The 17,170-nt window shown below is 43.6% G+C and overlaps 1 protein-coding gene across 4 annotated transcripts in view; it reads left to right on the forward strand.

Annotated features, from left to right (window-relative positions):
• Positions 1 to 17,170, forward strand: part of RUSC2 (RUN and SH3 domain containing 2) — a 58,046-nt gene that overhangs the window by 23,210 nt on the left and 17,666 nt on the right. For 2 of the 4 annotated variants that reach the window (XM_079927822.1, XM_079927821.1), the window contains exon 1: positions 13,046 to 13,516. The exons of the other annotated variants lie outside the window; for them this stretch is intronic. The gene's annotated coding sequence lies outside the window, so the exon portion shown is untranslated. Of the gene's footprint in view, positions 1 to 13,045; positions 13,517 to 17,170 lie in introns of those variants that run through there. 4 annotated transcript variants of the gene reach the window in all.

The raw sequence follows: 17,170 nt of genomic DNA on the forward strand, positions 1-17,170 counted from the left end.
AGGCTTTACCTCTATCCACTGCTGCATCCTCCATCCCCTCCATCTGAAGAAATCAGTCTGTCAAGGTAGGAACTAAATCTTCCCTAATTCCCTATAGTCCTCCTCTCTATCCCTAACCTACATCCTCAAAAGAGGTAGGATTTACAGCAAATTCTCAATCTTTAGAGACTTCTAATTGTAGCAGTTAGAAGCAAGGCACTTGGAAGTATAGGGATGTGTGTGTGTGTGTGTGTGTGTGTGTGTGTGTGTGTGTATCTGTGTATTTATGTTGAAAGGGAGGAGGGTGAGAGGGAGGACATTTATTAGCACCCTTCATAGGAACCTTCCCTTGGGCCCAAGGTTTTAATTTGGCTTAGTTTGTAATTAGAGCTGAAAGGGACCTTAAGTCATCTGATTTAGCCTTTTGCCTCCACAAACAGGTGCTATGAGTTGAATTAAGGAGGAAATCAAATGATTGATCTAATGGAGGAAGGCATACACTTGCTGGCTGGATTGGTGGAAGAGAATATTTATCTAGGTGTAATCCCTTTTGAGCAGAAGGAGAACCTGGAACAAAGCTGAGTTTATTATTATTTTATTTTTATGGACTAAAGGAAAGCAACCCTTTACAGCTCAGTGAGGTCAGTGGCTTCTAGCTTATTCTTTTCCTGGGTATAATTCCTAGTGCTGCAGTCTCCTCTCAGCTGAGCCTGAGAGGTAAAAGGCTTGGAGCTTGTTTGGGGTTCTACCCCTAGATGTTCTGTCTGTGATTTTGGTTACATTAAAGGTGCCTGCATATTTCCAGTTCATAAGGGAGGTGATAGACTTGGGGAAAAGACGATAAATCCACACCAGGTGGTCCTAGGAAAGAACCCATTCTACTTCAGAACCAAACCTCTTCTAGAGTGTGTTTGACTTTTGGGAGTGGACTTTTAGCTGAACCTTTCTGTAACATATTTTTTTTTGTTTTTAATTTTTTGCCGCATTGGGTCCTCGCTGCTGTGCGCGGGCTTTCTCTAGTTGCGGCGAGTGGGGACTACTCTTCATTGCGGTGCGCGGGCTTCTCATTGCCATGACTTCTCTTGTTGCGGAGCACGGGTTCTAGGCTCATGGGCCTCAGTAGTTGTGGCACGTAGGCTCAGTAGTTGTGGCTCGCGGGCTCTAGAGCACAGGCTCAGTAGTTGTGGCGTGCGGGCTTAGTTGCTCCGCGGCATGTGGGATCTTCCCAGACCAGTGCTTGAACCCGTGTCCCCTGCATTGGCAGGTGGATTCTTAACCACTGTGCCACCAGGGAAGTCCCTCTGTAACGTATTTGAGAACCCAAAAGCAAAGCAAGCTCTGTGCTTTGAAAGAAGACTCTACATTAGGGAGGCCTGATAAGGAAGCAGGCTAGGCCTCTTCTAACACACTCCTAGCATGCTGGCTGGCCTCACTTGGAGTCCAAAATAACATAATACCAGTTCGGAACAGTGGCCTCCTCAGCTAGGAGCAGCTACACACAACCTGGAGGACAGATAGATGCGCTCCTGGGCATTGGCTGCTATTCCATTTGTGAATCAGACTCCTGATGCCATAGCCAGGTGCTCTCAGGCATCTAACAGCCTGTTTATTCTCTCCTTGCAACTCAGCCCAGACACCACAGGAATCATTATTAGCACCAATTCTTAAATCTCCAAATTCTTTCAGCACTTCTCACACATTTCAGAAGTATTTGTTTTATAGGTAATTCAGAGTCTCCATCAAATCTCATGGCCTATAAAGACATCGAACCTTAGCAGGCGTGAAGGGTAATTATACAAACTGATTTTCTGAATTCACATAGAAAGTTATTTTCTGTACTCAGAAGTAAGTAAGTTTGCTGTTAGTGCAGTTAATTGACATCATTTTCCAAACATATTTGATTTGAGAGCCATGAAAAAAGAAAGATGATTTCTCTCCGTTAATAATTTGTTTCAGGGCTTCCCTGGTGGCGCAGTGGTTGAGAGTCCGCCTGCCGATGCAGGGGACACGGGTTCGTGCCCCGGTCCGGGAAGATCCCACATGCCGCGGAGCGGCTGGGCCCGTGAGCCATGGCCGCTGAACCTGCGCGTCCGGAGCCTGTGCTCCGCAACAGGAGAGGCCACAGCAGTGAGAGGCCCACGTACCAAAAAAAAAAAAAAAAAAAAAAAAAATTTGTTTCACTCCCCATTTCCCCGACCCCAACCAACCATGTTCAGTCTTGCCTTTGTCTTTCCCCAGAGGTTTTCAGAATTTCTTCCTCTGAGCCCTAGGGTCCCCTGGAAGTGCCTTTGGGGGCCCTGCAGTGGAGAGAGGGAGTTGGAGTGTATGGGGCCTTAGGCCTTCCCTGCTTCAACCAGAATAGCTCTGTTTTATGTGTTGGAGCTAAAAAGTTTGAAACCACTGCTCTAACCCTTGTCTTACATCCTAAAACATCTTTCTTGCTGCCCTAGCCCTCCCCAGAGACATGTTGGCAATGATTTTAACAAAATTCTGAGCCTTGCAAGTTGAGCTTTCTTACCCCTAAACATCCAGCACAGTGCTTTATACACAGTAGAAGTGTGTGCAGTGAATACTTGTGGCTTGATTGCTTGTTTGATTGATTGACTCCTGAGATGATATTAATTAATGGCCTTGGGATGCTTCTACACCAGAAAAGAGAGTACATAGTAAATCATAGTTTATTTGTTATGATTTGGGCACTTCTGACCTTTCCTACTGCAATCAGTCGTGCAATCTGAGGTAAAAACATGGCCTAAAGGAGTTACTTAATATTTAACGTAGGTTATTGCTGGTGTAGAGGATACTTGACTAGGTCAACACAAGCAAAAAAGTACTTCCAAAGAAGTGTGTCCTGAGGTAAAAGGTAAGCAGAGTGATTACTGGGAAACACTAGGGACAGAAATATACTAAGATAACATAGCCTTATCTACTTTTCAGTATTACTTGCTTTTGCTAAAAATTACCTGCCTGATAGTTTCCAAAACTACTCAGTGTCTTGATTATGGGAAGTACAAATCTTTTTCTTCGCTAAGCTGCCTTAAAACACCGTCCAAGCTGTTTATCTGTAGCCTCCAGTATACATCTACATATCTTTTGAAGGGGGGGGTGGGTGGCTTTATTTTGTTTTTAATCAATTTATGTTTTATAAAAGTGATATATATGTTTAGTTTTTAAAAAGCCAAATAATAGAAAAAGGACATTAGTGGGAAAACTGGCAAAATCCATATAGTCTGCAAGTTTAGGTAATATTAATATATTCAATGATGATTTCCTTGTTTTAACAAATGCACCATGATTATGTAAGATGGTAACATTGGGGTACTGGTTGAAGGACATACGGGAACACTCTTAACTATCTTTGCAAGTTTTCCAAAAATTATTCCAAAATAAATAATTTTTAAAAATTTGTACACAATAATGAAGATCTTCACAATGAAAAAGAAAAATGCCAAGTAGTGCCAAATCTGAGATAATGACCAACAAAATCAATAATACCAGCAATAGATTATGACCCATTGAATTAAAAAAAAAAAAAAGCCGAGAATCTATACCAATACCAAAAAAATAAATAGGAAGGAAAAGGGAAATCTTTCTCATATTGGAATGCCAGCTAATAAATGTAGGAGGAATAATAGAGAGAAAATCATCATTTTTCAACCATCATAGTAGATAACTAATTCAGGTAAAAATCTGCAATGGATGCTGGCATTTTTAAAGAGTAATAACAATGCATTACATTTCTATAAAACATTTATAGAGCACTTTCACACACTGTTTTGAGTAGACACTGTTCAGATCCGTAGCATGAGGTATAATATCTCCCCTTAGCCTCCACATCCTTTTTCTCGCCTAGTGATTCCCTATAGAATAGCCTAATCCAGGCCTAAGAATGCTCAGTAGCCAATGGTTATATTCAGATATATTTTCACCACCCTGGATCTCTCTAATAAGTCTCCTGCTAATTGCGTATCTTTGAGATTTTATCCTTTATTTAAAACATTTCACACATAGCTGATTCGTGTTCTGTATCTGGCATTCTTTTTTTTTTTTTTTTTTTGCGGTACGTGGGCCTCTCACTGCCGTGGCCTCTCCTGTTGCAGAGCACAGGCTCCGGACGTGCAGGCTCAGCAGCCATGGCTCACAGGCCCAGCCGCTCCACAGCATGTGGGATCTTCCCGGACTGGGGCACGAACCCGTGTCCCCTGCATCAGCAGGCGGACTCTCAACCACTGCGCCACCAGGGAAGCCCATGGCATTCTTAATATTTGAAATTCTTGCAGTTTAAATCTATTATTTGTTGTTTTCTGTTATTCATTCATGGTTTCTTGTTTCCATGTATATTTGTGATCTTTGATACAAACTAATTTTTACTTACTCTTTAATTTTGAGAATGCTGTCAACTTAAAGTTGGAGATATTTTCCTCCAAAAGTTGGGAGGAACCACCAACCCTGGATCACTTGAGCTTGCTTCAAGGGTCTCAGCCTACTATGGGGGTCTTGGGTTTGGCTCCCTCACCTTACTAGTGGTCCAGGGCTTGTCATTCTGACCGTTATAGGAATGCTTTGGGAATTAGCCCTCAAGAAACTGTTGTTTGACCCCTTGCTTATTCCACAGCTCATGATTTTTTTTTTTTTCCTCTTTTGGGGGGTGGGGCAAGTAGTCTTGGAGATTTTTCCTATTTACTATAAGCCCTGAAATGCTTTAAAAAGTATATGTTATACAGGATATAGGTTTTTTTTGTTGTTTTTTTTGGGGGGTGGCGAGGTTTGCGTTATGCAGGCCTCTCACTGTTGTGGGCTCTCCCGTTGCGGAGCACAGGCTCTGGATGCGCAGGCTCAGCGGCCATGGCTCACGGGCCCAGCCGCTCCGCGGCATGTGGGATCTTCCCGGACCGGGGCACGAACCCGTGTCCCCTGCATCGGCAGGCAGACTCTCAACCACTGCGCCACCAGGGAAGCCCAGGATATAGTTTTTTGTAGTAGAAGGAACTCCCTTGATATCTTGTTCACTGTAATGCAGGAAGCAGAAGTCTCTCTGTACAATTTGATATCCTACTTTTTTTTATTAGCTTTTAAGCCTTTTTCTATACCAGTAAACATTCATTATAAACGTAATTCCTATGGTTTCATTATATTCCATTGCATGGCTAGACCACCATTTAATTAGGCATTTTTCTATTAGATATTTAGAATGTTTTCAGGTTTTTGCTGTTGTAAATAATACTGCATTGAACATCATTGTGGTAATGTGAGGTAAATCGGGGGTTGAGGATATAAAGGAAAAGCATAGCTGTTACCCTGGGGAGGGGTTGTAAACTCAAATGCTTTGTAGGATCCAGGCAAATAAAGCAAATGAGTATAGTGAAGCAATGAAGCTGACTAGTACAAAAGACCAAAGGGAGTGGTGGGAACATGTCAAACTGAAGGGCACATGCCCATCTTATAAATAAGGGCAGCCATATCTCTAGCTGATTGTTACCATCTAGGAATGAGGGACTGGTATGGTCAGTTCTTCTGATTTTTCAAGCAACACAAACTGAAAATCTAAAAAAAAAAAAATTTTATGGTCGCATTTTTACTGTGCAAACCACATAAAATCTGTCGACATACAAGATGTGACCATCAGGCTGTCACTTTGCAACCTTTGCTCTAGGATCATGACTGTGGGAATAAATGGTGGGGAAGTACTGACTGAAGACATGGCTGTTCAGTCATCTTTCCATTCTCAGTACGAAATAGAGAGAAATGAGGAGTTAAGAGTTTAAGATCTTGGCCTTGAAGATTTATTTACTAAGGCTCAGCTTTTTGGTTTTCATCTTCCTTCCTTCCTTCCTCAGCTCTTATCAAATATGCTATTCTCAGACTAAGCTAACCTTCTGAAAGCAGACTTGAGTCCAGCTAGCCCACTGGGCTTGCCATTCAGTAGCTTTACCAAACATTGGTGGTGACCTACTAAGTGCCAAGGCTCTGGGCTCAGAATTACTTATCAAGATATAAGACACAGTCCCACCTTCCAAAAGTCTGCTGTCATCAAGAGATAAATAACAAAATAAAATGGCCAAGACTTGGTACCAAATGAGTTGTACAGATAATTGGTATTGAAAAAGTTCAGAAGAAAAGACTTTCATGATAAAGAAAAGCTTCCAGAAATGGTAGAATTTGAGCTAGATCCTTTTTTAAAAAAAAAGGCAAGAGAAATAGGGAGAGAGAACATTCCAGATATCTTCCCAGTGGAGTGAGCCAAAACTCAAAATTCAGAATAAATTTGGCATGTGATGGAACATGGTTGGATAAGTAGGAAGGAACTTTGAATACCACATTGAGGAATTTGGATGATCCTGTAGGCAGTTGGGAGCCACTGAAGGCTTTTTAGTAGTAAGGTGACGTATTGAAGGCAGTATACTTGGGGAGATTAGTCTTGTGTCAGTATATAGGATAGCTGGGAGGAAAGAGCCAAAATGAAAGCAAGAAAGCTAGTTAGAAGACTATATAATAATTCAGAGGAGAGATGCTGCAGGTCTGAACTAGGATGATAGGAGTAGGGATGGGAACTTGAAAGGCAATGTAACAAGTAGTTAAGAACACTGACTTTGGAATCAGACAGTTCTGTGTCTGAATCCCAGATCAGACATTACTGACTGAGTTACCTTAGGAAGGTTATTTAATAGCTCTGAGCCTCAGATTTCTCATCCATGAAACACAGATACTAATACTGAGCTTAGAGAGCGGTTATATGGGTTAAATGAGATAATGTAAGTGCTTAGCATAGTAGTTGGAATGTGGTAAGAGCACAGTAAATTATTAGATCAATGCCTAAAACATTGGAAGTTAGACTCAGCATGACTTGGTGATTGTCTGAATGTGAGGAGAGATTCCAGATGATTCTTGTATTTTCTTTTTTTTTTTTTTTGCGGTACGCGGGCTTCTCACTGTTGTGGCCTCTCCCGTTGTGGAGCACAGGCTCCGGACGCGCAGGCTCAGCGGCCATGGCTCACGGGCCCAGCCGCTTCGTGGCATGTGGGATCTTCCCGGACCGGGGCACGAACCCATGTCCCCTGCATCGGCAGGCGGACTCTCAACCACTGCGCCACCAGGGAAGCCCGATTCTTGTATTTTCAATTTTGTGTTACTGGTAGTCCAAAGAAAGCTGATTTGAAATAGAAAAATCAATTTGGCTTTATTTTTTATTTTTAAGGACAGTCTCCTTAATATTTATTTGTTTGTTTGTTTGTTTATTTATTGGCTGCAACGGGTCTTAGTTGCCGCATGTGGGATCTTCCATTGCAGCGTGCGGGCTCCTCACTGCGGTGCACAGGCTTCTCTCTAGTCATGGTGTGCGGGCTCCAGAGCGCACGAGCTCAGTAGTTGCAGCACATGGGCTCTCCAGTTGTGGCACCCGCGCTCCAGAGCGTGTGGGCTCAGTAGTTGTGGCACGTGGGCTCAGTTGCCCTGCGGCATGTGGCATCTTAGTTCCCCGACCAGGGATCGAACTGGCATCCCCTGTATTGCAAGATAGATTCTCAACCACCAGACTACCAGGGAAGTCCCTCAATTTGGTTTTAAACGTGTTGAATTTGAGGTAATAATAAGAAGTACCTAATACGGTATTGGAGATTTGATTCTGGAAACGCAGGAAGAATGTAAGATTTGGAAATCAACAGTATAATGGGAAGGGCTAAACACTTCTCAGGTTGAAAAAGACTTCAGGTCTGAGCCCTGCTGTAAATCTACCTTTAAATATAGGTCAGGTATTGTATTAAACAACTAAGAAAGAATGATCTAAGAAGTAGAACTAGGAGGGTTGTTGTTATGGAAGCCAAAGGCAAAAGAGGGTTTCAGTAGGAGGGGATGGCTAAGTGTCAGGCAATTTAAATATTATGGGTTTAAAAATTAGAACTGTTTCAGACAGTTCATGTATTAATTAAAAGAAGTCAGACTTCCGATGTTTAAGAAATAGTTAAGGAGAAAGTAGAATTAACATAGTTCATTGTTCTAAGAATTTTGGTATTGAAAAAAACAGAAGGAAGGGGGAATTGTCTAAGGTCCTTAGGTTGACATGGCAGTGATACCCTCTGCTTTCTAGTACACCTGAGTTTCTGCCACCCCACGCCCACGCAGTCACAGAGCCTTTAAAGACTCCTGCGTCTGTGGAGCTGAGCAACACCATTCACTGCTGCAGCTTCTTTTTTTTTTAACAGCTTTATTGAGATATAATTGACATCTGTTTCATCATTTAAAGTATACTATTCAAAAAAGAGGGGATATATGTATATGTATAGCTGATTCACTTTGCTGTACAGTAGAAACTAATACAACATTGTAAAGCAACTATAATCCAATAAAAATTTTTTTTAAGTATACTATTCAATTGTTACTAGTATATTCACAGAGCTGTGCAACCATCACCGTAATCTAATTTTAGAACATTTGCATCATCCCTAAAAGAAATCCCAAACCCAGTAACAATCCCTCCCCATTTTCCCTTCCCCCAAGTCCCTGGCAGCCACTAACCTACTTTTTTTTTAATTAATTAATTTATTTATTTATTTAGGCTGCGTTGGGTCTTCATTGCTGTGCCTGGGCTTTCTCTAGTTGCGGCGTGCAGGGGCTGCTCTTCGTTGTGGTGCACAGGCCTGTCATTTCGGTGGCTTCTCTTGTTGCGGAGCACAGGCTCTAAGCACGTGGGCTTCAGTACTTGTGTCACATGAGCTCAGTAGTTGTGGCTCGCGGGTTCTAGAGCGCAGGCTCAGCAGTTGTGGCGCACAGGCTTAGTTGCTCCGCAGCATGTGGGATCTTCCCGGACCAGGGTTCGAACCCATGTCCCCTGCATTGGCAGGCAGATTCTTAACCACTGCACCACCAGGGAAGTCCCACTAATCTACTTTTTGTCTCCATAGATTTGCCTAGTCTGGGCATTTCATGTAAATGCAGTCAAACAATATGTGGCCTTTTGTGTTCAGCATCTTTCACTTAGCATAATGTTTTCAAGGTTCATCCATATTGTAGCATGTTTCTTTTTATTACCGAATAATATTCCGTTTTATGAATATACCACATTTTATCTATCCAGTCGTCTGTTAATGGACATTGAGTTATTCCCACTTTTTGGCTATTATAAATAATGCTGCTATGAACATTCATATGCAAGATTTTGTGTGAAGATATGTTTTCATTTCTTTGGGGTAGATATCTAGGAGTAGAATTTCTGGGTCATACGGTAACTCTGTGTTTTACATTTTGAGGAACTACCAGACTATTTTCTAAAGTGACTGAACCATCTTACAATCCTCCCAGCAATATATGAGGGTTCTAATTTCTCCACATTGTCATCAACACTTGTTATTGTCTCTCTTTTTTATTTAGCCATTCTAGTAGGGAGTAGTATCTCATTTAAGTTTTGATTTGCACTTCCCTAATAACTAATGATGTTGAGCATCTTTTCATGTGCTTATTGACCATTTGTATGTCTTCTTTAGAGAAATGTCTATTCAGGTCCTTTGCCCATTTTTAAATTGGGTTATGTGTCTTTTTATTGCTGAGTTGTAAAAGTCCTTTATGTATTCTGGATAGAAGTCCCTTATCAGATATATGATTTGCAAATGTTTTCTCCCATTCTGTGGGTTGTCTTTTCACTGTCTTGATTGTGTTCTTTAAAGCACAAAAGTTTTAAAGTTTTATGAAATCCAACTTACCTATTTTTTTTAATAAATTTATTTATTTTATTATTTTATTTTTATTTTAGTTTTTATTTTTGGCTGCGTTGGGTCTTCACTGCTGCGTGTGGGCTTTCTCTGGTTGCGGCGAGCGGGGGCTACTCTTTGTTGCGGTGCGCGGGCTTCTCATTGTGGTGGCTTCTCTTGCTGTGGAGCACAGGCTCTAGGTGCGTAGGCTTCAGTAGTTGTGGCACGTGGGCTCAGTAGTTGTGGCTCATGGGCTGTAGAGCACAGGCTCAGTAGTTGTGGCACGCGGGCTTAGTTGCTCCACGGCATGTGGGATCTTCCTGGACCCGGGATTGAACCCGTGTCCCCTGCATTGGCAGGCGGATTCTTAACCACTGTGCCACTAGGGAAGCCCCAACTTACCTATTTTTTTCTTTTGTCACTTGTATTTGTGGTATCTTGTCTAAGAATGCATTACCTAACTCAAGGTTATGAAGGATTATTCCTTTTTTTGCTAAGCTTTCTTTTAACAGACCTTTTTTTTTTTTTCTCATGAACAGCAGGGGGCTTCTCTGTCAGCCTTTTGAGTCAGATCTGCCCACCACTTACTTTAATTTACTCTCTCACCCTTTTTGTATTACTCTTATTCAACAAGACTTTGACTAACCACCTTCTATAAGCCAAACACTGTGCTAGTATTATAGGAAGCACAAAATAAAAATGATACTGTCTTAAGCTCTGGGTATTGGGGATACAGAGATGACTATAACTTGGACTTTGCAGTCTATAAGAGCCATTAAGGCAGATAGGCAAAAAAGAACATAACCATGTCAAGTGACAAACGATATACTTAATCAGAACCTCTCATGGGGCTTCCCTGGTGGCGCAGTGGTTGAGAATCTGCCTGCCAATGCAGGGGACACATGTTCGAGCCCTGGTCTGGGAAGATCCCACATGCCGCGGAGCAACTAGGCCCGTGAGCCACAACTACTGAGCCTGCGCGTCTGGAGCTTGTGCTCCGCAACAAGAGAGGCCGCGACAGTGAGAGGCCCGCGCACCGCGATGAAGAGTGGCCCCTGCTCACCGCAACTAGAGAAAGCCCTCGCACAGAAACGAAGACCCAACACAGCCAAAGATAAATAAATAAAATAAAATTTAAAAAAACACCTCTCATGAACTGATGTTAGTTTCTGATGAAGTTTCCGTCAGTATACAATGAAATAAGAAAAATAATGACAGTGTGCTTTTTTAATGAAATGATGGTGATAGTTGATGTAGGGTGTGTTTTTTGTTGTTGTTGTTTAATGATCTTACTTGGCGATATAAGATATTGGCAATCCCGTATTGATCCCCTGGCTTTTGTGGGATTTTTTTCTTGTCTGTAAAATCAACAACCTCCAGCCACAGTTCGGAAGACAGAGATCATTTCTGGCTCCAAGGTGATCAGTGAAGACTTGATGGAGGAGTTGATCTGGGCATTGCAGGTTTTAGATAATTCCTCATAGGTTTAGCCAAGTGTAACAGGCAGGAGAATCTGAACAAAGAGTGGAAAGAGCTTATGAAACAGGTTTGAAGGACTACATGACCGGGGATGGGAAGTAAGGTTGGGTAGAGAGGGAGTAGACAGCCAAGATGGAGGACCTTGAAAGCCAAAATGAGTTTGAACTTGATTCTCTGGGTAATGGGAAACCATTAAAAGGGGCAGGAGTGACATGTTGAATAAAATGGGGCTTCAGGAAGATGAATCTGGCAGTACTAGATAGAAGGTAAATTGCAGGTGAGAAGACTAGTTAGGAGGCAATTGTGGTTTATAATGTGATGGTTTTTATATTTTGTTTCTAGCCAGAAAAAAATTTGATCTTCTTATCAAAGCCCTATAGATCTTTGGCCGTAGTTGGTGGAAAGTAGGTGATGATGTGGTCTGTGATATAGTGAAGTAAGTTAAGCACTGAAAGTATGATAGCTGCCACCTTCTGTAGGCAGCTGGAAACACTTCCTAAGTAGTAGCTCTCTAGTACAATGCATGGCTTAGTCTCACAGAAATTTCAGGGACAAAGACCCTGGGCCCAGAGCTCTTACTGGAATTCTCAGCACTGGTCATGGAGATTGACTTTGCCCCAGCCTACAGCCCAGCTAGGGGAGAGGGAAGTACAGTGACACCTTTCACTGTCCTTGAGGGGATCGTTCATGACTAGTTTTATGAACAGCTGCCTTCCTCTCTCCTTCCCTTCCTCATTGTTTCCTGCTTTGTAGAATCAAGAAGGCATGGCCCCTCAAACATTTATTTCAAGGTTGGAGATAGGTTTTTGGGTCTTCAGCAACTTCTGTTCTTCTACAACTCAGTTCATCTTAGGATGCTGTCACTGAGCATTTGAGTCTCATAGGGAATAGAAGCAACAATAAGGGGAAAGAAACGACGTATCTTCTGGATCCTGAGTGGTAGCTGATGTGGTCCTGGCCAGTAGACCTAAGGCTTCTTTTTAGGGACCTGAAATCCAAGGGCTTGCCTGTGGCGTCCAGATGGTAGTCAGTACTGGAAGGAGCTCTATGCAGGGCTAGTGCTTGAGGGCCAAGACCATCTTGACACCACCATCTCTGTGTTCAAGGATGGCAGCAGGCGGCAGTGGCATGAACTGGACAGAGACATGCTGCTACTTACTGTACAGCTGGCTCTGCCTCTGGCTTCTCCACTGTCTACTGATTCCCACAGAACTGGCCCAGAACCTGACGAGGGTGGAGCAGGGAAGGGGTGGAGGGCTCTGTAGTTCTTCAGACAGAACTGAGAATTTTCTCTGGGCTGGGGAAGACCACTCCTTTTCCTTAGCCTTCCTTTCCCTAGGAAAGTAGGCTTTCTGCCCCCTGGCCTGGCTAAAGGGACTCTGCCTTCCCACAGGCCCAGCTGGACCTTACTCAGTACTGACCTAAAACTGATGTAGGTGAGAGGGCGGAAGGTTCTGCTACAGCCCCACTAGCAGACCCGCTGAAGATCCAGGGAACTGAAGTGGACCCTGTGGTAGGAAGGGGGCCTGTAGCCAGCTTGATCCTAAGGTTCACTACCACCCTGTATATAGAAGCCTCTATGGCCCAGTCTCTCTTTTTTTCTGAGACAGACCCCGTTTCTCTGAAGAGGCACGCCCTAGAAAGCCTATTGCCAAGTCTAGGAACTTGGTGTTACTGCTGGTGGAATGATGATTGGTCCCCACAGCCTCCCTGCAGGGCTTCAGGAACCCCCTCCCAGGCTGGCTGCTCCACCCTGAGGCTAGTCTAGAATCCTAGTGAAGGGAAAAAGCTGGAAAACAAGGAGTCATTCAGAGTGGGTGAAAAGAGGAGGGAGAGGTTTCTGGCTGAGATCTAAAAGGAGGGGCCTAAGGAAGGAAGGAAGCTCTAAGCCTCCTCCCAGACCTTTTCCCTGAGACTCCTAGGGATGAGAGAGGAGCGAGGCCCAGCTCTCTCGCTATTTTTCTTTGCCGCTTTGAGACTTCTCATCTTCCAGCACTGACTGCCTTCTGTGGCTGACTCCTTTCTCTACCTTCCCCCTTCCCCAGGCTAAAGGGCCCACGGGGACTGGCAGGGAGGAAGGCTGAGTGGCTGTACTGTGGGCATGCCTATTCCTTTCCCTTCCCCCTTCCCTTAGCAGCAACGTCACCGCAGCACCAGAGGCAGCAGCAGCGGCAAGGATACTGGGGCTGGGATTGCGCAGCCTCCCTGCATTAGCAACGATGCCATTGTATTAGCAGAAATCAGATCTTAGGAAATCAGCCCAGTTCCCCCTGTGTGGTCCTGTGGAACAGTGCCTCAGCTTGAACTGTCAAGATAGAGCTTGGTCGGAGTGCAAAAGGAACAGAAGCCTCCAGATACAGCTAAGGCTCCTTACAGAGGTATGGCTCAGCGGAGCTGGGGGGAGGGGCAGGGCAGAGATGCTAGAATAACTGATCAGCACATTTGGGCCCTGGTTTTGAGGGTTGGCTTTGTCTTCCCGAAAGAGGGGGAGAGAGAGAGAGAGAGAGAGAGCGAGCATGAGCGCAAACATTAGACAAGCTCATCCATGCATACATTTGGGCTGTGGTGCAGAGATGGGGAAAAACAGGCTTGGGCTAATGCTATTTTGTCAAGAAGCAGAAAATCCCCTTCCTCCTTTCTGAGCATCTCTAATGAGGCTGTTATAGTGCGGGTCAGCGTAGAGGGGGTCAGATCTAGAAACAAAGGCTTAATAGGGAGGAGATACCCCTACAGCTACTGTAAGTTTATGATGGAGACATGCAGGGATCCACACAGGAGGTACTGGGAAGCATTGAGTCCATCCTTTACCTCCATGCACATATGTACATGCACTAGACACACATACCATATCTTCTGGAGCTGTGGGAGCCAAGAGGCTACAGATAAGGATGGAATAAGAAAGAATGTTGACCAAGAGGCTCCACATTATTGGTTGGTGGGGATAAGTAGTGCCTAGGGCACCTGACCTATTATAATTGGTCTTCTTATACAGGCTTAGATTCCTAACAGGAAGAGACCTGAGCATAAGTTGAGACTCCCAAATCCACCCTCCTGCTCTCTTCCCTTCAATCCTGTCCAAGAGAGAACCCAGACAGGAAAAGGGTTATCAGTCCTACTGAGGCTCCCCATCAGACCTCAGGTCAAGGTCAGATTGCTAGAGAGTAACAGCCGAGTATCACCATCTTCCCCGTCCCCCTTCAGGAGGCTAAAAAAAGAGGGAAGGGATTCTATGACTGGCAGAAAGATGCTGAAGACCAAAGACAAGGGAAACCTTTCTTCTGAAGTTTAGAACATCTTCCTGCCCAGAGTTACCCTGTTGCTGAGCAGATAGGAAGAGTTCTTTAAATTCCCATCTCCATTGATCACCTTGGTGGAGGATTCAAAAACATATGCTAATAGGAGTCAGTAGTTCCATGTTGTGCAAATGTGGTTGGATAATACATTGGGACGTTGTGGGAGGTGTTAGTTCCCAGGAAGCACCTAGGAATGTGAACTGCAGAGCAGGGGAAAGGGGCGTTGAGGACTGTGAATGGGGCAGGGAGATGTGAGCTGGGAACTGGGGCAGGAGGTGTGATTGAAGAGTGTTTATTAGAGCATAGGGCAGTAATATGAAAGGGACTGTGGGTTCAGAGAATAGTAAAGTGGGTAAGTATAAACTGTGTAAATGGAAACTAGAGTGTGAGCCTATCCAGGAAAGGTAGGAAGCATCTGCCTTGGTAGCAGAGTAAATGTAGGGGCTTTAGGAAGAGGGTGTGGCCCTGATCTTTTCTCTGAGAGGCAGTTGTAGTGGAAAGAATTAAGAATTGGGCAGACCTGGGTTTGCGTCCATCTCAGCTGTATAATTATGGGCTAACTTCTCACACTTGCTAAGCTTCAGTTTTCTCATCTGTAAAATGGGGATGATTATGTCTACTTTAAATGATTATAGTGAAATTAGAGATGATATATGTACAACACCTTACATGTAAGTTCTCAGTAAATGATCACTAATAAATAGTATTATTATAATAGGCCAGGAGACACCCATTTGTGATGAGGGCCAGGAAGAGGGCTCTCGTGGAGAGCTTTCCCTGATTCTAGAGATCTAGACCTCGTAACTTTATGCTGACTAAGCCCACCACTTCTTTGTCCACCTGGTAGGCAGAGCTGAGCACTTTCTTCCACTTTCTTCCTATTCCGGGTTCTCTATTCCTTCCCCATCTTCATCTCCCATGTCTCTCCATTTAATCAGGGCACAAAAAGCATCTGGAATGAGCTCTTCCATCTCACTGTTTACTCTTCACCTTTATTAGCGCTCATGGGCCACAATATTAAACTTGTCTTGTTATAGAACATGTCTCTCCCGGGGGAGAAGTCTAATAGATATGCTCTCAGTAAATGTGTTCTGTGGTGTTTGAAATCAAGTCACGTGTACAGTAGACTCTCATTACATTCCTAACTGATCAAGAAAAAAGGTCAAACATTAGGATTCCTGACTCTTGACTTAATTCTGTCATTTATCCATTGAGAGATCTTGGGCAAGTCATTTGTTTTTTCTAGGTGTTGATTTCCTTATTTTTTTAAATAAAGAAGTGGCTCTGCCTATTCTGGTGCCTTGTTGTGAGGATCAATGAGATGACATACATAAAGAAGTGCTTTGTAAAATATGTGAATGTGTCGGGGCAAAAGGCATGAGTACAAAGTCTAATGAGGTGTCTGTAGAACTTTACCTTAGTTGGCTGAACTGGAGTTGTCTGTGGAGAAACTACTGGCAGATCAGGAAGGAATAAGACTTTCTCTGAGATACAAAAATATAAAATAAAATGGAATCAACCAGTGAAAGAGCTTTACACTTAAAATAGTATTCAACACAACCTAAATATAAAAGCTAAAACTATACAGCATTTAGGGAAAAAAAGAGGAAAATTTCTTTATGATCTTGGGACAGGCAAAGCTTTCTTAGCATACAGAAAGATTTAACCATAAAGAAAAAAACAGATAAACGGGACTTCATAAAATTAAAACCTTCTATTAATTAAAAAACACCATTAAGAAAACAAATGGGCAAGCCACATTTGAGAAAAGGCCACTTGAGAAAATATTCTCAAGACATACGTCTGACAAAGGGCTTGTATCCAGAATAAATTTTAAAACTCCTACAACTCAACAATAAAAAGACAAGTCAGTTTTTAAAATGGGTAGAACAGGAGTCGATAACTAACCTACTGTGCCTACCATGTTCCAAGCACAATGCGTGGGTTCTAGGGACACAGGGTTGACTCTATCCCTAGATACAGTCCCTACCCTGTTCCTCAAGGAACTGCACTCTAGTCTGGGGACAGATACGTAAACATAACATAATAAACCTTCAGCGCCCTCCAGCCAAAGGTACTCCATCACCCTCCACATTCATTTGTGCTTTATCCCTGATTCAGAGAGTCAGCTTTCCAGACTCTATGTGTTGCTCTGTTTCTCCATTTGAACGTGTATATGACACAGTCAGTGGTTTTGTGGGTCAAAATCAGAAACTCTTATGCGCGTATTACTTGTGAATGCTTTTGAAAATCGTGCTATAAAAGGGGGTGGAGGGGTATTCATTGAAGATCAAGTGATGGCTGTAGCCCACAGGTACTCCTAAAATTACTTCCATGTGTGCAAGAAAGTTCTTTATGCTCCATTTAGTCCAGGCCTCAGATTGTGGCCTGGACCCTGGGGAAGCATAGTACTGTACGTAAGGGGAAGCCCCCTTCCCAAGCCCCAAACCCACAGTATCTGTAGCACTTAAAGAAAAAAAACTGTTTAAATTATGTACATAGGGGCTTCCCTGGTGGCGCAGGGGTTAAGAATCCGCCTGCCAATGCAGAGGACACGGGTTTGAGCCCTGGTCCGGGGAGATCCCACATGCCGCGGAGCACCTAAGCCCGTGTGCTACAACTACTGAGCCTGTGCTCTAGAGCCCATGAGCCACAGCTACTGGAGCCCATGCACCTAGAGCCTGTGCTCCGCAACAAGAGAAGCCACCGCAATGAGAAGCCACGCACCGCAATGAAGAG

The sequence above is a fragment of the Stenella coeruleoalba genome, assembly GCF_951394435.1.
Source record: "Stenella coeruleoalba genome assembly, chromosome: 7".
NCBI classification, from domain to species: domain Eukaryota; kingdom Metazoa; phylum Chordata; class Mammalia; order Artiodactyla; family Delphinidae; genus Stenella; species Stenella coeruleoalba.